Here is a 24,772-nt window from a genome sequence, read left to right on the forward strand (position 1 = left end):
CACAAGGGCACAGACTGAGGGGGTTGAGGGAGAGAAGTCAACAGTGACAATATGGGTGATCCAGGAGGGTCTCCCAAAGAGTTTACAGCCTCTGCTGGGGGTCCTTGGGCAGGGTTGGGATACCACTGGTGGGGCTCACATGGGGAGGATGGTTTTAGGTGATTCATGGGAAAACTTTTAAAATGTTTAATACCTATGTATTTATTTTAATGTACATTAAGAAAAATGTAGCTCGCTAAGCCTGTAATTTCACAGGTATTTCCAATACAAAGTTCCTGGCAAAATTAATTTCATTAAGCAGAAAAGGAGCACATTTAAAGCAAAACGTTAAGGAGATAATAGTACCAGTGGGACTTGGATATAGCCAACATAGTGATGACAGCTGGGTGTCCCCCAAGGGTGCAGTGGGAGCGGGGGGACAGTGTCCTTTGTACGGAAGGTCAGAGGTGGAAGGGAAGGCTTTCATGAAAACATTTCATGGAAAGACGTCAGCAGCACATCTTTCAATCATAAAGAATTACTGTTGCTGACAAGAAATTCATTGTCTTGGAATAATGGCCAGGAATGAAAATAGCACAGCCCCAGGCCCTCGTGGGCCTGCAGTGAGGTCCAGCTGAGGGAAGGGCCGAGCAGTTTCTCCAGCCCTTTCAAGCCCCAACAAGCCTGTGTGAGACCACACTCAGCCCAACACCTCAGTCCTGCTGAAGACACACCGAGACAACCGTATTAGTGTAAGCCCAGTGTCTGAGGACGGGTCCTAATGGAGTACAACCAGCTGGCCCAGCTGTCCAGGGACAGGATTTCCTCAGTCTCACCAGCCCCTGCCTGGAGCCTGGGTGGAATAAGCTCAGAGTGGTTACTGCCTAAAAGGACACACCCAGATCTTTGGGGCCAACCCCACGTACACTCATTCACATCTGTACTTGTCAATGGGACTCAGAGCTCCCTAGGGAACGGATGATTTGGGACCCTAGGATGGGAAAGGATGTGTGTTCAGTTTAAGGGGCTGACAGTCACACTCTGAGAATGAAAAGGGATTGGATCTGGTTTTTAGGAATGAAAGTCACCATTTTTAAAATATGATGGGGGGGAGGTATGAATAGGTGAGCACAGAGGTTTTCAGGGCAGTGAAAATACTCTGTATGATACTGGAACAGTGGATACATGTCACTACTGGTTTGTCCAAGCCCATAGAATGCACAACACCAAGAGTGAATCCAAGTGTGAACTAGGGACTCTGGGTGATGATGACGTGTCACTGTGGGTGCATCAGTAGTAACAGAAGTGCCACTCTGGTGGGGGATGTTGATAGTGGGGGAGGCTACGCATGCGTGGGGGCATGGGGTAGATTGGAAATTGCTGTACTTTCCTCTTAATATTGCTGTGAACCTAAAACTACTCTAAAAAATAAAGTCTTAAAAGCAAAAGTCTCAAGAGAATTTATGAACATTCGAAATCCAATCAGAGGAACCTGGGGCAGGGCAGCAACTTCTGGAGAACCCGACTTGATTGTGGGTATAACTGAGGAAGCTTAAATTGCTTCTATTTTATGGGGCTCTAGCTAAAAAAAGAACGTGCCCAGAACTGGCGTAGTCTGTATGAGGCACCCAGGAAGCTGTGCTCAGAGAAGCAGTTGGGCATTATGTCTTCAGTATGAGGTAGGGGACAAGGTGCCCAGACCCAGAACTTGGAGATCCGTTCTGGAGGCAGCCAACAACTACAAGCACAATCACAGCAACAGCTAACATTAACTGAATACCTACTATGTGCCAGTCACCACTTTAAAAGCATTCAGTCCCTACAACAACCCCAGGAAGTAGACAGTAATATTATCCCCATTCTACAGATGAGAAAACTGAGGCACAGAGAGGCTAAGTGGCCCATCCAAAGCCACATCTGGATAGTGGACATGGAGATATCTGGCACTCACAGCTACATGATCCTGCCATTAAGACCATCCAGGTAAACCCATGCTCCAAGCTCATGCTTACCGAGCCATCCTCAAAGGCAATGCTGGCTAAGACTCACCCGAGTGGGGTTCAAATCTTGGCTCCATCACAGTTCAGTTTCTTAACTGCTTTATGCCCCAGTCCTTCATCTGTAAAGTGGGGATAACAACACCTGAGAGAGTGTGAAGATGAAATGAGAGGTTGTACTCAAAGCCCTTAGCCACGTTGGTGGCACGGGGAAGCCCTCCACCATTACTCATGGTTACTGCCCAGCTCAACCCCCGCAACAGGCAAATCTTCTTGGGAAACCTCATAATAACAACGGCTCCCTTTTACTGGGGGCTTCCCACATGCCATGCACTCTGCTAAGAGCTTGCAGTACATCTCGTTTCATTTTCACACACCCCACGTGGCAGGTGTTATCATTCTAATTCAAAACATTTGAATTCTGGTTTATCCATTTGCCTCTTGTGAAGTTAATCATTTCCCCAGAGACAAACATCTCCTGGATATAGAAACCAAACAGCACCTTCGAGCCTGCAGAGCTGAGGCCCAGGCCCCGGAGGGCTCCGTGGGGTGCCCCGCGGGCCCTTGCCAGACACCAGCATGGAGCCATCTCCATAGGCTTCCACAGGATATACCCGGGACACAGTGAAGCTCCTAATCCTAGCATCAACACTGTGCCTTTCCTCCAAGGATTTCCTTTCCTTTAACGAAATTGGTATTGACTAACATTAACACATAATCACAAACTGTTAACACCAATGCTTGTTTGATGTGTGGCCTCCTAGGCATTATCATACGTATATACACATCCTTTTTAACAAAACAAAAATGGGCTATTCTATGTGCTGTTCTTGCTTTTGCACTTAACATGCGATAGAAGTTTTTCCATGTCAGAGGATACAGCTCTATGTCATTTTTTAAAATGCTACATAGAGTGAAGCATGCTTTTTTTTCTTAACTGTTTAAAGAAGATTGAACATATTTCCTTTTTACTCATCTACATTTTGTAGTTTTTCAGCAGTGAAGATATATTACTTATGTAAAAAAGAGATCATATGTGCTTTTTAAAAAATAGTATGGAAAAGATAATGTAACAACACTTTAAACATAGTTACAAATGAAACAAATGAAACACAAAATGAATACAAAGTTTTATTTTTGTCAATTGTTTTTCAGTCCTTGTTCACATACAAGAACTAAAACAAATATTTTTACCTAGTTATAACCATGCTGAAATACTTCTTTATCACATTATCTGAAACATTTCTCCGCGTTTCTACGGAGCTCCCTGAAAGGCTTGCGCAGGAGCAGAGGGACCCGGGCAGGGGAAGGAGTTAGGCTGTTTCTACAACGCAGTGTGGAGAGCAGAGCTCCAGGCACAGAGCACTCAGCAGCCTGGTGAAACCCCTGGACCTCTTCTCAGAATAATACTTTCAAATGTATAAAATAAAATATATAGGACTACAGAAGAAACCAATTACACTGAAACACAATTATCACAATGAAAATATGTATGGTAATAATACAAGTACTTCCTGTGCATTGAGGAACAAAGCGCAGCAGTGAGTCTAATTTCTACCATAATTTCAAAGTAGAGATGAACACAAATATTTCATGATGTTTGCAACACAATAATGTGATGTGAAAACATCTGTGATTTATATTGGTGACAAGTTTCAGGTTCACAAAGACAGCTGTGGTCTGTTGTGTACATTTGTAAATGAAGGAAATGCTACATTTCATTTTATGTCAGCAAAAATAAAGATGTCATTTTTTCCCCCATCCAAGTTCACAGACCTCCTGAATTCTGCAAGAGTAGTGGGTTCTAGGTCAACAGATGCCTGCACCACAGAATTTCTAGACTTATTAGCTCAGGAAAGGTAAAGGGAGAAAATTATTCCCAAATCTCTTTGCCTTTTCATTTTTTTCTATCCCTTCTACCCAAGGCACCTGCCTCTCCAGCTCCCATGACTATGAGATCATTCGGAATTAATTTTGGGGTTTCTCCCATCTCTAGCCATCTTTCCAAGCCCCAACGACTTCCGCTCTCTGGTCACCCTCTGCACGTACATAGAAAGAAGCTCGTCTCGCCATCCTCCATCTCAGCGTGTTTTCTATTTGCACTAGACTGAACACGCACATCCCTTCTTCTTCCTTCCTGATAGTTATGAAGTCGTCCAACAAGTCCAGTCAGTTCTGAATGAAGGAAGCTGGATAATCCGCCTACTTATTGGAGGCTGCCGAGTCCAAATAGATGTTTTTCATCACTGAAGGTATTTTCCAGGCCTCTGCAAATCCAGAGGATCAGTCTCCTTCCTTCACACAAGCATTGGCACTGGATTCATTTCTGAAATCTCCGGCACCAACCGGGCTCTGGTCCTTGGCCCAGATTTCAGAAATTATCTGCGATTGTACTCTCTTTTCCTTCCACCAATAATTATAACATATTGCATTTGTGTGGCATCTTATGCTTCTCAGAAGTAATGTTCACATTCAAAATGCTGTTATCCCAGAGGCAGGATGTGGACTCGGAACCCCGGATTCCTAACCCAAAGTTCATTCCGTGATGCCATGGTTCAATTATTACTATTTCTGTTATAACACAGAATTCCTTAAACATAGTACACTCGTGTCCCTTTTAGCAAAACATGAAAATCTTATGTTATCCATTAATATTACTTGAAAATTTAAAATAATTAAAATATTGTGGCTAAAATAAATTAAAACAATGAGAATTTTTTCTAAATACTCTTTTATTTTTTAAAATACTACTCTTATTTTGATTTGTAAAAACAACATATATTTAACCTCAATCATACAATATCCTAAGTGATCAAACTGTCCTGGTTTCCTGGGACTGTCCCAGTTTTAAAACTGAATATCCTGCAGCCCACAAACCCCTCAGTCTTGGACAAAGCCTTTGTCCTGGGTAAACCACAATAGTTGTCATATTAGATGTCACAATGAGCTTTGATGTTGATTATTGGCCATAATTTTTTTTAGTCCTACATAAGGTCAAAGGTAGAGCACAATAGGGGCCATTTTCATTGCCACACCTGTGTTGCTCCACAGAGATGTGGGTCCTCCCCCATCAATGCTACACTATATGGTCACATTTAGCCAGACAGAAAAATAAAACAAATACTTATTTCTCTAAATGATTTTAAAAATTAAAAATATATTTAAGAGGCTGGCCCCGTTGCCGAGTGGTTAAGTTCGTGTGCTCTGCTTCGACAGCCCAGGGTTTTGCCAGTTCGAATCCTGGGCGCAGACATGGCACCACTTATCAGGCCATGCTGAGGGGCATCCCACATGCCACAACTAGAAGGACGCACAACTAAAAATACACAACTATGTAGAGGAGGGATTTGGGGAGAAAAAGGAAAAATAAAATCTTAAAAAAAATTTTTTTTTTAAATATTTAAATGCCAGAAAGTTAGGCTTCATTGGTGGAAAGCAACAGAAATCAGCTCACTCTAACTTAAGCAAAAAAGGAATTTCTCAGAAAAATACAGAGTAGCTCACAGAATCCAAGGAAACCCTGAAGAACCAGGCTTTGGAACAGACAGGAACCATGATAGCTCTGTGATCTAAGGAGCAGGAATTAATGGGCAATCCCTTTAGGGCAGAAATTAGCAAGCTTTTTCTGTAAAGGTCCAGATAGTAAATATTTTAGGCTTTGTGGGGCATTCTCTATCTTAACCACTCAATTTTGTCATTGTAGCATGAAAGCAGCCATAGACAACACACAAACAAACGATTGTGTCTGTGTCCCAATAAAGCTTTATTTACAAAAATTGCCAGGAGGCTCGATTTCGTCTGTGGCCGTAGTTTGCTGATCCCTGCTTTAGGGTGTATCCTTTGGCACGGATCTGCCATAACTATTTTCAATCTTCACATCACTGGGCTCAAGATTCAAAATCGATGGAGAACTCACAACTAGAATATACAACTATGTACCGGGTTGGGGGGGGGGGCGGGTGCTTTGGGGAGAAGAAGAAGGAAAAAAAAAAGATTGGCAACAGTTAGCTCGGGTGCCAATCTTTAAAAAAAAAATCAATGGAGAGAGCATCTGATTGGCAGAACGTGGGTCACTCACTTGTTCTTTGGCCAGGGGAAAGTGGGGTGCCTTCACGGGCCAGACTTTATCCAATTAGGAGGGGTGATTCCCCAAGGCAAAATTAAGGTCAGTCACCAAAAGAAGGAGTAATGGATGCAGGTGAGAATGAAACAACAGATGTTCATCATGTCATCTTCTGACTTTCTCCCTCATCTTGTTAGTTTCTCTCTACCACTTTACTCTCTTGGGAAGGAGTCAAAGAAATCCACATGGTACCAGCATCAGAATACAGTGTTTTTTCAACTGACACTTAGTAAGTGAGCATTGTGTGACAAAATCTCCCAGACTGGTGATTAGAACTGAACCACAAAGAATATCGACAGAATGATAAAGACTATGACCAGGTTTAGTCCTTTCTTTTTTAGAGGAAGAAATGGAGGACCAGAAAGGTTATGGGGCTCCCTGTATTGCCAGCTCCAAGAGGGCGTATTCACATGTCTCTGTGAATGACATGTGTCCCCCTGGTGTTGTGCAGGGCAGCCCTGGGAGAAGTGGGTGGCTTAGGGTGCATTGTCCATGAAAGGGATGGGATAAGAACTTTCTTTTCTGACTTTCAGTCCAGGCCTCTCTCTGTTGCGCCATTTAATTAAGTTTAAGTAAGCCCAAGGCTTGATATCTCCAACACACATAATCCTCTCTCCTCTCTCTCGCAATTGCCAGGACCTGGCACTTTGGTCCTTGTGGTTTCAGAGCCTGCTACACCCCTCCACGGAGTAGGTACAGCACTGGTGGTAGGATTTGAGAAATACGTAATGCATTCCCTCCCCAGTGATATGTATCCTACTAGTCTACTACAGGGCTAAGGTTAGAATGATCAGTGAGTGAGGAAGACGGTTCCTCTTTTACATTCTAGCAAGTCAATCCTAGGAGACTGCTCTGTGTTTATTCTAGCAGCAAAATACTCCCAGCCTCCGATGTCCTGGAGTCTTTCTGCCCTGTCTTGTTGTCTAGCCCTATTTTGACCCCCACCCCCACTTCTCCTCTCCCAACACCGTCCTCTTCTTGGCAGTGGGGTGGGGGGGGGGGAGGGCTCTTTGATGTTGGCTCAGGTGGAAACCAGAGGAAATCCTAGATTAGGCTCTGATGGCCAAAGAATTTCTGCCAGCCCCAGGGAGCGGCGCTCAACTGGAATAAGATAAGAGCACGGATTTAATGTTTACAAAAAAAAACTGCATTTTGTGATATTTCTGTAAAAGTTGAGCTAGTCAATGTAGGTACTGAGTAGTATGGTTTTGATAAAGGAAAAAAACACACAGTGCACATGACAAGAGGGTCAATGGTCACCAAATGTTCCAGTTTTCTCAGGACTAAGGAATTTCCCAAGATTCGAGACTTTCAGTGATAAAACCAGGAAAATCTCAGGGAAACAGAGATGTGTTGGTCACCCAGGGGCAAATAATAATAATAATAATAATAATTTACTATGTGCCAGGCACTGTTATAAGCACTGTACATTCATTTACTTCGCAACCAACTCAATGAGAGAGGTCCCGTATTCATTTCTGCTTTACAGATGAGGAAATTGAGGATCAGATAAAGCAAGTAACTCACCCAAGGTCACACAGCTAAGTGTGGAGCTGGGATTGAAACCCAGGTCTGTCTGACTCCCAAATCCATCCAATCCATGACGATTCTTAACCATCATGATAAGTTTTTTCTTTCAAATATTTATGAAAGTAAGCATATATTGGGATTAGCCTTTCAGGGATTGTTGTATTGAATTAGGTGGCTCTGGATAAGCCACATCTCTCTATGACCACACTTCAAACTGGAGAGAGGTTTAGACAATTCTTTTTTTTTTTTTTTTGTACACATCATGTTTAACCATTCTTGTAAGTGAAACAGAATCCAATCAAAGTTCAGAAATAGACACAGATACATATTAGAATTTGCTATTTGATAAAGATAGGACTCCAAATCAGTGGGGGAAAAGATGAATTATTCAATAAATGTTGCTGGGACAACTAGGCAGCCATCTGGAAAAAAATAAAGTTGGATCTCTGTTTCACACTTTATCTAAAATAAATTCCAAATGGAGTTAAGGTTTATGTGAAGGAATGAATTCAAAGAAATACTAGAAGGAAGTATGGGACCGGAGAAGATATTTTTGAGTATGATAGAAAATTCAAAAGCCATAAAAAAATCAATAAATTCAACTACATTTTAAAAAGTCTCTGCATGGCAAAACAAAGTTAAAAGATAAAACCAACTAGGGGAAATATTTTCAGTGCATCACAAACTAAGAACGAATTTCCTTAATGGATAAAGCATTTGTATAAACCATAGGAAAAAGATTAATGAACAACTCAACACATAACACAATGCAATGCAATACAGCAATGATGAGGATAGATGGACAGTTCACAGAAGAGACTGACTCCTAACCATTTGAAAAGATATTCAGCTTCACCGATAATAAGAGAAATGAAAATCAAGACTATAATGAAGCACTGTGTCCCACCCATTGGACTGGCAAAGATCCAAAAATCTGCTAACTGCTTTGGTGAGAATATAATTTGGCACAATCTCTTTAGAGGGCAATTGGCAATATCTATCACAATTTAAGATAAACCACAACCTTTGACTTGACAATTCCATAGAAACACTCCCATCTGTAGGAAACTGATTTGCAAGGACTTTTGTTGCAGTATTTTTGGTCATTGGAAGTAACCTATACATCCATCAAAGGGAACTGGCTAAATAATTGTGCTACATCCACATAGCAGAATATTATGCAGCCATGGAAAAGGAGACTATCTGTAGTGATAAGGAATGATCTCTAAGATAGGTTGTTAAGAAAACAAAATGCAGGACAATGTGTAAAGTATGCTACTATTCGTATGTGTGAGCCCTGAAGGAGGGTATAGATAATATATTGTGCATATGTACCTTTCTAAATGAATGAAAATCTCTGGAAAGATACACAAGAAACTGATAACAGGGGTCTCAATAAGGAAGTCTCTGTTCCCCAGAGACTTACTTTTATACCTTTTAGAATTTGCAATATGTAAATGTCCTACCAATAAATAAATAAATAAATTAGTAGATAAATAAACTGTTTTAAATCTAAGGGAGGGCCGGCCCGGTGTCACAACGGTTAAGTGCGCATGTTCCGCTTCAGCAGCCTGGGGTTCGCCAGTTCAGATCCCGGGTGCGGACGTGGCACTGCTTGGCACACCATGCTGTGGTAGGCGTCCCACATATAAAGTGGAGGAAGGTGGGCATGGATGTTAGCTCAGGGTCAGTCTTCCTCAGCAAAAAAAAAGAGGAGGATTGGCAGCAGTTAGCTCAGGGCTGATCTTCCTAAAAATAAAATAAAATAAAATAAAATAAAATAAATGTAAGGGAGAGCCAGGGCTGGCTTCATGGATGTACACCCTGTACACTTGCAAAGGGCCCTGCCTTTGCTTTAATGCGCTGATGTTGCCATCTTGAAATTCTTAATGATTGGGCTGTGTATGTTATTCAGCCAGTCCTGCAGGGACTCAATTTACAAGTGCTATCTGAGGCTGAGTCCTGACTTAAAAGGAGACACTTGTGGAATTCAAAGACTTTACATTTTCTTGTGGTCACTAATGACCACCATTAAACAATAAATATCCAAATAAGTCTTTCCAATTGCAGAGCAAACAACCAAGATCATCACTATTTGCCTGATCTCTAAAAGCCACACATTTCCCAGCAAAAATACCTACCCTCAAATGATGAGGTTGACTCTGTCCAAACTGGAAAAGCTATTTACAGCTCTTCAAAACCTGCCTGACAGTTCAGCTTTCTGTGAAAGGAAGGTCTGCGCACGAAAAATCTCACGTGGTTTCTGCCTGCCAAGCAGACTAAACAAAATGATGGTTCTGTTAAAACACATATGCATGAGATAGTTGTGTTTAGGAATTTTGTTATGATAACCTCAGGGGGCAAACAAACACAGCAGCATTAGCTCCTACCTGGCCAGGGGTGCACTGCTCTGCCCATCGCAACTGTAATTACCTTCTCAATCCGGGCAGTTTCATTGAAGGATGATTATCCGCAAGTGAGCGGATTATAAACATATTTTCTTGTAGGACTAGAATAAGTGCCAGAAACACTACAGCAAAGTGAACCAAAGATAGCATTCAAAGGATAAGGAGGGAGAAAGATGTAGCTTAGACAACCGTGATATGCATTTATTATGCGTTTAGTTTCTCAGCTGTAAAATATTACCTACTTCACAAAACTGTGCCGTGGATTAAACAAGATAATGGATGTGAACATGCTTTTTAAATTGCTAATTACTAAGGTATCATCATCCATATTATTATGGAAGGGTATTATTTTGAGTGGGTATTTGTGTTTTTACTGCCGGTGTTGTTTTGAATGGGAGGGGGCAGCCACATTTAATACCTCCGACAGTAACTAAAGAAACCCTCTTTTCAAAGTACAAAAGTAATACAGGACCTCACAGTGTAAAATAAACAAACAACCCAGAACTGATTAGGGTGAAAAGTGAAAGCTCGCCTTCACTTTCTGCCACAAATCCTACTCCGCTGTTAACATAGTATGAATTCTTCCAGGAGGTTTTTAAAAATATATCTGAATAATTTAAAATAAAACCACTAGAACTCTATGAGATGCATGCCAACCCCCTCCCCAACTTTAGGGAATGTCATTGCTTCTCATGGGATAAGATCTCACCACTAAACCCTTTGCAAAAGCAGAGATGGCTCTAACTCTTAACCTTGCTTCATTAAATTAATTGCCCAATGCAACTGCTTCCTGTACATTGAGAATATTCACAAGCAGTTATTTGAAAAGTAGATCCAGCCATTAGGTGTCAGAACAACATGTGGACTGATTACCGGATTTATCCCCAGGGCATTAGCTCTTAGTGGGGAGACCACTGGGTGACTCTATTCATTACGGGAAATAGTCATCTTGAGTCACCTGTTATGATAATAATAATAATAATTTTAAAAAGCACTTTGCACGTACCACCTCTTCAAGTTTTATGAGCACTTTATTAGGTAGGCAGGCTTATTAGTCCCATTTTAGAGATGAAGAAGCTAAAGCACGGAGAGGTCAGTGACTTGTCACACCCTGGTATGCGGTAGTCAGTGCTTAAAACTCCGGCGGTGGATGATCCTCAGGCAGTGATTTAGAAAGCGTGAACCCAGCCATCATCACAGAATGCTAATGTTCCTCCAAGACCACCTGCAGCAAAATCCCCAGGGACTTAAACAAAGGTAGCTTCCTGGGTTCGTTCCACATCTATGGAATCAACAGTGGAAGACCCTAGAATCTGCACTTAACAAAAAAAGTTTTTAACTTTTTTTACTGTGCTAAAATATACATAACACAAAATTTAGCATTTTAATCATTTCCAATTGTGCAATTCAGTGGCATCAAACACATTCACAAGGACGTGAATGTACTTAACTGTCACCACCATCCATCTCCAGAGCTTTTTCATCGTTTCAAACTGAAACTCTGCACCCATTCAATGACAGCTCGCATTGCCCCTCCCCCAGCCCCTAGCAATCGCCGTTCTACTTTCTGTCTCTCTGTCTGGCTGCTCTAGGTACCTCGCGTAAGTGGAAGTGTAGAATATTTGTCCTTTTGTGTCTAGATTATTTCACGTAGCATACTGTCTTCAACATTCATCCATGTTGTAGCATCTATCAGAATTTCACTCCTCTTTATGGCTGGATAATATTCCATTGTATGGACATACCACATTTTGTTTACCCATTCACCCACCGATAGACTTTTGGGTTGTTTCCACCTTTTGGCTCTTGTGAATAATGCTGCTATGAACACCGATGTATGAACAACTGTTGAAGTGCCTGCTTCCAGTTCTTTTGCGTCTATACCCAGAAGGGAAATTGCTGGATCAAATGGTAGTTTCTTGAGGAACCACCATGCCATTTTCCTCAGGAGCTGCACAATCTTACACTTCCTGCAACAGTGAACAAAGGTTCCAATTTCTCCACATTCTCTCCAACACGTTATTTTCTGGGTTTTTAAAAATCTGGTTTTGTTTTTAATAACAGCCGTCCTAATAGGTGTGAAGTGGTGGAATCTGCACTTTCAACATGACCCTCCACAGGATTCTCATTCACACCAAAGTTTGAGAATTGTTTGTCTTTAGAAATCTTAGCAGCAGGAAGGGAAGGGGCAGTGAGCGTTCTAAGTCCGAGAAGCAAAGCAAGGATTTGACTTCAAGTGTCATCATCAATGGTAGATTGATGGGAAAGCTTGACCACCCCCCAAATGAAAATATTTTTTCAAGGAATGGTCTTAAGCCACCTGCTGAGAAGTTGGTGGGCTGAAGAGAAATAGGGAGACTGTTTCTGACCTTGGTAACCACCCTGAACTGAGTCACAGCAAGGAAAAAAGTCCTTTAAACCAGAGTGCCCCCCGGCAGTCTTGGGCAGTGCTTTAAAATAACCAGTAACATTGAACCACACAGTCCACAAAGGGAAAAAAGTCCTTCTACGGCAATGTCCGACTGAGTAAGCACAGACAGGCCCTGCTGCCACAGGCAAGGGGAACTGATGCCAGTTGTGACAGAGAGAAGGAAAGGAGGCAAGGGAGAGGAGACCCCTAAAAGGGTGGAACCGTGAGCCTGTGACCTTGGGTTTCCCTCCACCTGAAAGTTTCCTTAATACTTAGGTTTGTACCCACATAATTTTTGGATGGAAAAATGCACTGGTTAAGAAATTGGAGAAATGGGACCCAGGCTTTCAGGTGATGAAATTGTGCCCCCTCGTGGTTGTTCTCTAGGACATTCAAGTCATCAAAGATTCACTGGCGAAGCCGAAGGAATGAACTGGTGGTGGAGGTGAGTAACAGCTTTAACTTAACTCATCATAGTCAGCTGGAACGGGGAGAATTTTGAAAACTCTAAATAGGGCTCCTCTGGTGATCTGGATGCTGGCAGTACTTTCTGGAATGAAGAATGACATCAGTTGCATTTCTTGAGGGCTTCCATATCATACCACACTCCTCTGCACAACACCAAAAGATAGCTTTTATTATTGTTGCTATTATTATTACTATTTTCATGCAGTGGGTAAAGGAATGGAGGCTCAGAGAGATTCACTGACTTTTCTGAGGCCACGGGCTCCACTCTTGAACCACAGCTCCTCTCAATACGTAAGCACATGAGAACATAATGGAAAAGAAACAGCAAGACCATTGGAAGGAAAATCCATGACTTCTTTCTTAAGTTTTCTGCCATGGCAAGCAGCAAGCAGGGATAGACACTGGAAAATAATTTTATGTATTTTTTGTACCATGCAAATAATAAAATTATTTGTAGAAAAATTAAAAGATACAAATAGGCAAAAAAAAAAAAAGGAAAACAAAATTATTTATAATCCCATCACACAGAGGTATTCACTATTTGCACTGGTGAATATTATCCATGACTTTTACCATGCATATATATAACAGTATATACCATTAAGAAAGAAAGAATAGTATTTTGTTGTCGTTGTTCATTGAGACATTGTATTTGTATGTATATATTACATCTCTAGAAAAAAATTCGAGGATTTTCCCTCCTGTGTGTTTGGGTCTTGCTTTCTCTTGGTGCGTGATGCCAGTTGAAGTCATCAGTACAATGAAACCAAACTGATGAGATGGGAGCAGATTGTTCTGTCATTTTTCCAGATCATTGAATTGCACACCAAATCTGAGGCTGATCACTCCATGCTTGTTTAACCTGCCTGTGAGGCTCACGATTTCCCCAGCTCTGTGATCATTAGCGGTTTCACATTCGCCAATGTAAGCTTGCTTCATCATCAGTTAGAGACCGGACGATGCTTTTGGAGCACAGCCTAATAAGAAGCTGGTGTTTGCCTCTCTTCTTGGCACTGTTGATGCTCTTGAGAGCCTTGGCCAGGACGTTCATGTGCACCACCATGGTGGCATGGAAAGATGGTGGAAAGAGCACCATAGTCTTTTATAGCCTACTTTTTCCTTTTACTACAGCATGTTTTAAAGTCTGCCTTTAACTTTTTTTTTTAGCGGCTTTATTCATAACACCCAAACACTGGAAAGAAGCCAAATAGCCATCAACCAGTTGAATGAATAAAAAATATGTGATATATATATATATATCTCATATGATATATATACCATCTGATATACAATATACAATATACATAACATAAAATTTACCATTTTAACCACTTTGAGCGTACAATTCATTGGCATTGAGCACATTCACAATGTTGTGCAACCATCACCACCATCCATCTCTACTTTTTCATCATCCTACACTGTAACTCTGCACCCATTAAATAATAACTCCCCATTCTGCCCTCCTCCTTGGTAACTCCTGTTTCTTTCTCCGTGAATTTGACTATTCTAGGTACCTCATAAAAGTGAGATCATACAGTATTTCTCTTTTTGTGACTGGCCTATTTCTCTTAACATAACTCTTCAACATTCATCTATATTGTAGCATATGACAGGATTTCCTTCTTTTTTAAGGCTGAATAACATTCCATTGTATGTATATACCACATTTTGCATATCCATTCATCCATGATGGACATTTGGGTTGTGCCTTTAACTTTTCAAGTTTCTTTTCTCGCCACTTGCATAATAACAAAGCCCTTAGAACATCTAGGGGGTGATATGTGCCTGATTTGTGAACCGAGCATATGGTGGTGGAAAGGCAACATTAAATGAATGCTTTGAAGAAGCTACATCAAGTTCTTAAATCTTTGCTGAAGGCTGAAAGGATTCACCCTATCTTAGAAGATGCCTGCTGTGTGTGTTGGAAAAAGTATTAGCAGTAAACCAGAATATTTGGTTGATCTGTAGCAGACTATGCTACATATTGCACGTGGTTCTGACCTTGAGACCTCAACCAAAACATAAATGAGCTGAAACAGTCGGAGAAGGAGATTACTGGAAAGACCAAAGTTTCAGGAAGGCCTGAGTATTAGGCAGGAAGTAGTAGGCATGAGTATTAGGAGGGAGCCCTAAAGGAACATCTTTTGAAGTTAGAGTGACTTAGGACAAACAAAAGTATACAATGGGTAATAAAAATCTAGTGGCAGTTACCTTAAGAGGTAATTGAGGTTAAACTATAACCAGGTTCTCATCAATATCTGTGGCATGAATAGATGAATGAGTTTAAATGAATCCAGGCCTGTAATAAATCATCACCCACCATGTATTCTTTATTTAGAGTGCTCACCTCTCTATTATCTCATTTGATTTGGTCCTGACAACAACCAAGTGAATCAGGCAGGGAAGGGGTCACTCTCCTGACTGCTCGGATCAGGAGACCAAGGCCCAGGGAGGTGAAATGACCTGTGGTGTTATGGAAAGAACAGGGGTGGGCTCAGAGGCCAGAGTTCTCTGGGCTCTGCCACCTGTAGCTCCTAAGCCTTTCCCATGACACCATGGTATGAAGACTTAAGGAGCAGATCCCTCATCTTTAGTGTCTGACGTAGCACAGAGTAACTTCTCCCTCCACTGGGTGTCCCTGGAGGCCACATCAGAGAGGTTTAACAGACGGACCACAGCCCAGCCCTGTCTGCCACTTCCGTGTCTACAACACTTCTGTCTGCCAGCCTCAGCAGTAAGGGTTTGCCTATGGCTGTTATCTCAGCGATGAAGAAATCCCTCTGTTTCCTCCTCTATAAAAATGCTGGGTTGGACTGTGAGGGTAAGCTTTAAATTTAAGGCTGTAATCTCCCCAAGTCTAAAATGCAGTAACCACCCCCCACCAAATAATTTGACTTTTTTAAATCAGGAGATATCTTACAATCAATGTCAAAAGAAACTTGCCTGGCCCCACTTCCCCTGCCCTGGCCCTCTAAATTGTTATCAAATAGATGACATCTTTGAATTGAAGAAACCATTGTGCCCCTCAGGGCCTGGGAGAGAGGGAAAAGGAATTGCTAGGGGGATTCTGGCTGGGCTTTCCAGGCGACTTGGATCCCACCACCTTGTTGTTGGTAAGAGAGGGTCCTGACTGCTCACCCACAGCTCAAGCCCAGGCTGAAGCTCTATGTGTGAAAAGGGCTTGACATGAAATGCATCGACAGGTAAACTTCTTGTGCAACAGCAATCCCACTCCTAGGTATATACTCAAGAGAATTGAAAACATATGTTTACATGAAAGTTTGTTCTCAAATATTCACGGAAGTGTTATTCATAACAGCCCCAAAGCGGAAACAACCCAAACGTCCATCAACTGATGAATGGATAAACAAAATGTGGTATATCCATACAATGGAATATTATTTGGTCATAAAAAGGAAAGATATTCTGATACACGTGACAAGATGGATGAACCTTGAAAACACTGTGTGAAGTGAAAGAAGTCAGTCACAAAAGACCACATATAGTATGATTCCATTTATATGAAGTGTCCACAATAGGCCAATCCATAGCCATGGAAAGAGATTAGTGGTTGCGGGCTGGGGGCACAGGGAATGACAGTGCCTGCTAATGGGTATGGAGCTTCTTTTTGGGGCGATAAAAATTTTCTGGAATTAAGTAGTAGTAATGGTTGCATAATTCTTTGAATATAATAAAAAAATCACTGAATCATACACTTTGAAAAGGAGACTTTTATGGCATATAAATTGTATCTCGGTAAAAATTTATAAAAAACAAAAAGGGGTGTGTAAACAACTATATAAATTATAACTCAATAAAAACGATAATGAAAGGGGGGAGGGCTTTAGCACTTCCTCGTAGACTGGGAAAGCTGTTCAGGAAGCACCTCTTTGCCCAGAGGACAAGGTAAATTTCTGGGAGGCCAGAGCCTTTCAGGTCCCCAAGCTCGCAGTGGGGAGACCCGCAGGGACTGGAGAGATCCCATGTGACATCTCACGGCATCTGACATCCCTAGGTCCTTCCTAAGGGAGCGCACTTGGTAAACCATGGATCCATCCCAACATACTTGGAGGGCTGTCACGTGACACGGGGATTGGGCTTCCTAGTGACTCCAATGGGCAGAATCAGGACCCGTGAGTGCAGTGACAAGAAGGCACAATCTGGTCCATGAGAAGAAAGACTCCTGCGGGATTAGAGGCTCCTGGAGACAGTGTGAGTGCCCAATCCGGGCTGCATTCAAGCAAGGTGGGAGGACCCCCGCTGGGCACTTGCATTTTTATATATTCTCCTAGCTGGGAGTGGATGCCCCAACTCTGAGGTTCTAAGAGCGTATGAAGGATGAGGGAGGAAAACAGGAAAAAAGAAACTGTGAGAAGGGAGGGTCAAGAGGGGCTGCTGCCAGAATCTGTGACAGAGGTGTTGCTGTGCAGCAGCTCCTCTCAGTGTGAAGGTGGCCATTTCTTAGCAGGTGGGCATTGAGATGAGGAAGGCATAGCTGTTAGCAGAGCCAGACTATAGACTGACCCTGTTTGAGGGTAAAAGTTACTGAAACTCAAACCGTCAAATGCTATTGGGAAGTCTCGTGTAGTGATTCAGTGCAAGGGCTCTGGTTTCAGCCAGTCCTGGGTTCAAATCCTGCTCCACTGCTTAGTAGCTGTGTGACCTCAGGCAATGCATTAAGATCTCTGGGCCTCCTTTTCCCTGGTTAAAAACATTAGAAGAATAATAGGTCCTGCCTCACAGATTTGTTCTGAGGATTAAATGAAATAAGGTAAATAAAGTGCTTAGCCCTAACATATGTTAACAGTAGCTGTTGCAAACGGACCTCAACAGATTTCATTTTTCACAAACTATTGGGTTGTTTTGGTAGATGCAAGTTGGTGACAACATTACGGGTTGTTGAGGGCTAGCTGCTCCCCCCACAGCTTCACTTCACACAGGCTGCAGACCAAATCCTGCCACATTTCAGACATTGATTAGACACAGTTTCATCAGCAAGTAGACACGAGCTCCATTCTGAAAGCTGACCAGAGAGCTGTCTCGAACCAGGCCTCGCTTGAAAGGTTTGCGTGAGGGGGACTCTCCGATCTAGAAGCAGGATTAAGTGAACCGTAAGGCTTTAGGTGAATCAAATCCTTCGACATGATGGCTGGATACAGGACCACGTTAGAGTCCTGCCACAGGTACCATCCAGAAGGGCGGAAGGCATGGGGCTCAGCAGGCTTTCCCCTGCATGCAAGGTGAGGAGTGACTGTCCACTGTCTTAGCCAATATGCGAATCTTCCATACCACTGACTTCAGTGATGAGAACTCATTTTTAACTGGTTTATTAACAAGCCATTTTCCCCCAGTGAAACCTACATAATCAACTTATTATACTAATTACAACGCCTGGTGCCAGTGGGAGATGATGGCTGTTGCCCTCAAAGTAGCAGTGAACGTTTGATTAAATGTTAGCTGATCACGCCTGCGCTGTAGATTCTTGATTAAGGCGCTGGCCTTCCCTAGAGCACAGTTTAAATGAACACATATTTACTGTCACCTGAGAGCTGGCTGCATTTCTCCAGTGCCCTGCCACTTCTGAAACAGACTTGCTTTTAGTAGCAGCTGGCCATCTAGGTTACGGAATGCCTCCTATAAGCAAGTCATTCCTTTAAATCCTTTAGCTCATTTAGGTTCTTACAACAACCCTTCAAGGTGTGGGCTATGACTTCCACTTTAAGGATGAAGAAACTGGAGTTCATACAGGTTAAGTTATTTGCCCAAAGCCACAGAGCTGTAGGATATTTGGCAGAAATAAAGTGGAGAAAAAAGACAATCTCCCTGTAAATGTGGTATCTCATCTGAGGTGAGGAGGAAAAAGGGGTTAAGCGTGACCGCCAAGTCCTCCTGCCCATCTCCCACAGAGAGCCTTCCCTTAGCAAAAAGAACCACCCATCCTCTCTTGTAATCCAGCGCATCTCGGTCACCTCCATTTGAGCATTAATGTCATACTTTCAATTGACTACAGAAAGATGCACTCTCTTCCCACTGCCCGGCGGAGGACCTCTAGGGTCATTCCTCCCGCCTCGTCCGTGCCCAGCCCCAGACCACCTCCATCTAGAATTACAGCAAGCGGAGGGCTAGTGTTACTGCACTTAGCACTGAAAGGCCGCCTCATTCCAGCCTTTTAGAGCCAGGCAGTTCATCACTCATCACCTGCCAGTTGGATGGTGTATTCTGGGCTTGCTCTGTTTCTGCCAGGGCTGAAAACAAGCAAAGGGGGGAGGGCCAGCAGGAATGGAACAGGCTGAGCAGGGCTGGAGGATATGAGTGACATGGGAATTTGGAGAACCAACATCCCTGGGGGTTTAGGGTGGGTGGACAGGTGTGAGGGTCTCCACAACTGACATTGTGCATGTGACTAAGGGCTGGCATGCACTGTCCCCAAAGGGGATTACTGAGAACCTACTATGGGCCAAGCATTTTTTTTAATGGGAACTTCAACACAGTCCCTGTCTTTAAGGGGAGCTAAGATAAGTGTCCTCCTAGTTTACCCCCAACACTCTCAATCAACCTGTTCCTCCTCTCCTCTTCCAGTCTCCATGGAAGATACCCCCATTCACCTTCTCACCTGGTCCAAGAACCTCAGAGTCATCCTGGAGTCTCCCCTCTCCTTTACCTCTTACATCCAATAAACTGGCAAGTCCTACAGATGCTATCTGCTTTTCTTTCCCATTTCCATAACCCCAGTTCAATATTTCATCATTTCTCGCTTGGACCATTGCAATAGTCTCCCCACTAGTTTCCCTGACTCTAGGATCGGCCCCTAACCTACCCTCTCTCCACGGTAGCCAGAGTGATCTCTCCAAAATGCGCATCTGACCATGTCATTTCCCCGCTAGAAATCCTTCAGCAGCTTCCCATGCCCACAGAATAAAGCCCAAGTTCCCGATTCACTGTTACTCTTCCAATAAATATCTGATGAGCATTTTCTCTGCACTAGGCACTACACCAGGAGCAAGTTTACAGTGTAAACAAAACAGAAATGGTCTTTGCCCTCAGGAGGTCTGCAGACTAGTGGAGGGAACAAACAAAACAAACAAACAAACAAACAAATATGACATGAAATTGTGATAAGAGCTGCCAAGTAAAGGCACTGGGGGCTAGAACAGAGAATCACAGTGGGCGCCTACCTGAGGCCAGGCATTCAGGAAGGCGTCTCTGAGACTGAAGGATGAAAAGGAGGTAGCCAGGTGAAGAGTGGGCAGGGCAAAAAAGGACTTCACGTATTTTAGAAATGGAAGGAAGGCTGTGTGGCTGCACAGTGATGAGCCAGGTGGAGAGGCATGGAGAGTTTGGGGAGGTTGTAGGGGTCAGATAATGCCTTGTAGACCATGGGGAAGGGTTTAGATTTCATTCTAAGTACATTGGGAAGCCACTGAAGGCTTTTAAGCAGGTAAATAACTCGATCTGACTTACACTCTCTGGCAGCTGCATGAAGAATGGCTCAGAGGGCCACAAGAGTAGAAGTGGTGTTATACACTGACTTCATGTGTTGAGGTTCTAACCTGCAGTACCTCAGATTGTGACTGTATTTGGAGACAGAGTCCTTAGAAAGGTAAATAAGTTAAAGTGAGGTCGTTAGGGTGGGCCCTAATCTAACATCAGTGGGGTCTTTATAAGAAGAGGAAATTTGGACACAGTCACGGAGGGAACACCATGTGAAGACACAGAGAGAAGATGGCCATCTACAAGCCAAGGGGAGAGGACTCAGAAGAAATCAACTCTGCTGACATCATGATCTTGGACTTCCAGCCTCCAGAATTGTGAGAAAATAAATTTCTGTGGTTTAAGCCACCTGGTCTATGGTATTTTGTTATGGCAGCTTGAGCAGACGAATACAAGCGGGATGTTCGCTTAAGAGGGCTTTGAAGAAGCCAGGAGAAAGACAAGGGTGGCTTGTTCCAGAGGGGAAGAAAAGGAGATAAAGCAAATTGGACTGATTCCAAAAAGAGCTTAAAGTATAATCTATAGAACTAGCTGGTGGTCTAGATGTGGGGTGAGGGAGACAAAGGGGTCAAGGATGACCAAATCAGGCTGGCCTGAGCAGGTGATGGTGGTACCCCTCACCGAGTCGGGACGGGTCTAGGGAGAAACAGAGGAGGGAAGAGAAGCAAAGCCGCTTTTCTTTTCTCGTCATGACCTCCATGGAGTTCTAGGTTCTCAGTGACAAGGAAGATAACATCAGCTGCCCCCTTCCAAAAATTAATTACATTAAATAACCCAAAATAAGGTTTTTTAAATTAATAGACTTTATTTTTTAGAACATTTTTAGATTTAAAGAAAAATGGAGTAAATGGTACAGACAGTTCCCATAAACCCCTCTCCTCTGCACACAGTTTTCCCTATTTTTCCGGCATAAGTTTTAAAGCCAAAGGAAATTGTTCTGAGAGTCAGAACCGAACCTATGCATGTCTACCTGTTGCTTCCCCAACACAGAGAAATGGTTTCAGTGTGGGAAAATATCAATGCACAAGTGAGCACAACCTACCCCTAACTCTCTTTTAACCCCCTCTCCCACCAACCGCCCACCTTTCCTTTTACAGAACTAGTTTACCTTTTCTTCACTTAGCCTGGCTAACTCTTATTCATGCCTCAAAACTTGGTTCATGTGTCACTCCCTCCCAGAAGCCTGTCCTGACCCACCCCTGGTCGGGCCTATAGCACTCTGTGCAACGCACAGGTTATCCCTTCCCATCTCAGAGGGAGGGAACCGTTCTTTATGAATGTGCCTCTCCCATGATACTATAACCAACTGGAGGGCAGGGACCCTGGCTTCTTGTGTCTGAATTCCTACTGCCCAGCACAGTGCTTGGCTATAGTAAATACTTCATAAATATTTTTTTGACGGAGCAGAATGTGATTGATGCCACTGAACAAAAGAACAAAGTGCTCTGGGAATTCAGGACTTAATATACTCAAAGCCGGTCAGCAAGACCGCCTGCTAATTGCAGATCAGAGGCTCCCGGGAAGAGGAGTCACATGGCTGACTGCGGAAGGTACTTAGAGGAGGCAGAAGGGCAGACAGTAAGGGAGCAGCTGCTGGTGAGCTGCGGACTGACACGTCAGTGTCAGCAAGGGAGGCTGGGTGTGTGCCGAGGGCTGACAGGAAAACGGGTCATCTTCTGTGGGCGTGGCCCACAGCCCTGGCCCTCCATTACAGTGGCCCCTTGTGTGTGAACACGAATTTGACACGTAATCTATAGACTTTGGGGTTGAATCCGATTTTGTCCGCCTGACAAATGAGTCTTGGCTAAATGACCTATCTTCTCCCTGGAGATCATAACTCCATTTCAGTGTAATTGGGTCTTATTAAGCGGTTCAACTTCTCGTAGCTCCCGTGATGTCCTCACGTTACATACCCCGTGTTATGTATTTGTTGTGTTCGACAAGTAGGTTCTACTCAAGGTTTTGCCATGAACTGACTGTGTGACTTTGGAGAAACCATATGACTCCTCTGGCCCTCCATTTTCTGTCCGGGAGCACTGAAATGATCTATTTGCCTTTTACAGAAAACTCTGCAGAGGTGGGGAAGAGGCTGGAAACAAAGCAAAGAGCTGGGAGTAAGGACCCATCTTCAACATTCTAGGATGCTACACCTTTTTTGCTCCTGGCACCTGAGGACTTCCCTTTGACACTCATCAGATGAGGGCCTCCTTGCCGGTTTCCTTCCCTCCCTTGTGCCGAAAAAACTCTGCGTCGGGACTATTCTCTGTCAAAGGTCACTGATGCACACAAAAAAAGTGCTCTGGTTTATATACAAATAAAAAAGGAATTTAATATAGTTGCCATTTTCATGGGATAATTATAATAGGTTCAAGTTGTCTTATTTTCGAATATAAATAATAGAATGCATAAAGCTATCCAGTATTCTGTAATTCCATATTATAAGTCAATTAGCAGATAAAAGGAGAAGTGAGGGGAGCAAGCAGGAAGGGAAGAGGAGAGAGAGAAGAAGATAGAATGACAAGCAGAGATTTAAAGAGGAAGAGAGTGAGGGAGAGAGAGGCAGAAGAGGAGAGGAGGAGGAAGATGGGGAGAGGAGAGGCGAAGGGAGGAGAGAAGAGATGAGGAGAGGAGAGGTGATAAGAGAGGAGAAGAGAGGTGAGGAGAGATGAGGAAAGGAGAGGAGAGAGGTGAAGAGAGGAGAGGACAGGTGAGGAGAGAATGAGAGGACAGGTGAGGAGAAGAGAAGGGAGGTGAGGAGAGGAGAGGGAGGAGAGCATCAGAGAAACAAGAAAGCACATCCATGTAGTGTCATGTTATTCAGAGAGTAGAGAGAGGAGTTAATAGATGCATGTGGCACCAAAACCTTCATGTTTGGTTGTGTGAGTTGTTCACTGAACAAGGGTGCCCAGCCCAAGAGACACCCATATCTACCCACTAAGCCAAGCACTGGGCAAAGCCGGGTCACTTGGAGGAAGCAATGCCTTTTTCCACTGTGCCCAAAGGTGCCAGTGGTCCTATGTAACCCAGAGTCCATTCAGAGCAGCTCTGCTTATCTATCTGAAGGACACTGAGAGACTGCGAGCCGCTCTGGAGGCCCGATCTGCACATGGGCTCCAGGGCCCCCAGGTGGCAGTGGGAGAGGAAGGGAAACCACCTCAGACCTCACCCCCATTTTCCATTTGCTCTCTGGCTTGATCCTCATCACAGCACTATGCATGGGCGAGGCAAGTGTTCCCTGTTTTCAGACGAGGAGACTGTTACTCAGAGACATTGAGAGCCCTAGTCAAGGGCACGTAAGAGAAGTAGATGTGGGAACTTAGCGCAATACCGGGAATAGGTGTGTCGATGAACAGAGGACTGTGGGAGCTAAGAATAGACAGCGGTTCTACAGACTCCAAGTCAGATGCTCCTTCTGACTCTCTGCAGAGGAATTTGGGGCTGTTGCCAAGCCCCTCTCTGATCTGATTTTGGTCACTGTCAAGCACGAGTGGGTCTTCCTTACAGGACTAGCAGGAGTGGGGGACCCAGAGGGTCCAGGTCCTTCCTCAGCCGGGGAAGCCTGGGAGCCGTATGCACCCATGAAGCCTGTCTATACAGCCTTGGGTCCCTGGCCAACACCAGAGGGTGCTGACAGAAGTCCTCAGAGGCAGGGCCAGAAAGAGTTGTGCATCTCCCTGTGACCAACAGAGGGCGTAGGCAGGGCCCTGCTGCTCTGCACTGTAGAGATGCTAAAGACACGGGATCAGTGAGAGAGCCAAGGCGCCAGTGTAGTTCTTAGATGAGAGACCTCACCAAGGGCAGCCATCCAGCAGGAAGTGGGCATCCAAGAGAAGAGCCAACAGTTGGTCAGTGCGTCTCAAAGAGTTTTCTGAGAAAGCAAATAGATCAGCTCAGTTCCCTGCTCTGATACTAGTTGAGTGACCTTAAATAAGTTGTTTTACCTCTCTGAGCCTCAGTTTACTCATCTGTACAATGGAGCTACTATGACTTGGAGTTGCAGACTTGTCATGAGCCTTCTAGAACGTCTGGTACACTGCCTAGCACTTTCAGCAGCTGGGCTATGGTTTGTTATTATAAAAATCCTACTGTGTTTCTGGACCCAGGGAAATTCTGAAAGGGTATTTGAGCCCTGGAGAGAGCCCCTGAAGAGATTCTGAACTGTAGCATCCTGGTGGAGGTTGTGTTCCTCCCAAATAGTCACACATTATTAAAGTGTGTGTGCTCACAACCTCAGAGTTTTCTTTTGTTTACATTCCCAAGAGTGCTGTGTACAATGTTAAACACAAGTTGGGGACATGAAGAACTGGGAGAGGGGATGTGGGAAAGGAAACTTGCCAGAGAGGAAGAAGGGCTGGGGGTAGGT

General features: G+C 43.6%; 1 pseudogene; it reads right to left on the bottom strand.

The window, feature by feature from the left end:
• Positions 1–6,023: 6,023 nt before the first annotated feature.
• Positions 6,024–22,875, bottom strand: LOC139040286 (small ribosomal subunit protein uS8-like; annotated as a pseudogene).
• Positions 22,876–24,772: the final 1,897 nt, after the last annotated feature.

Source organism: Equus asinus, chromosome 2 (genome assembly GCF_041296235.1).
Source record: "Equus asinus isolate D_3611 breed Donkey chromosome 2, EquAss-T2T_v2, whole genome shotgun sequence".
Classification (NCBI taxonomy): Eukaryota; Metazoa; Chordata; class Mammalia; order Perissodactyla; family Equidae; genus Equus; species Equus asinus.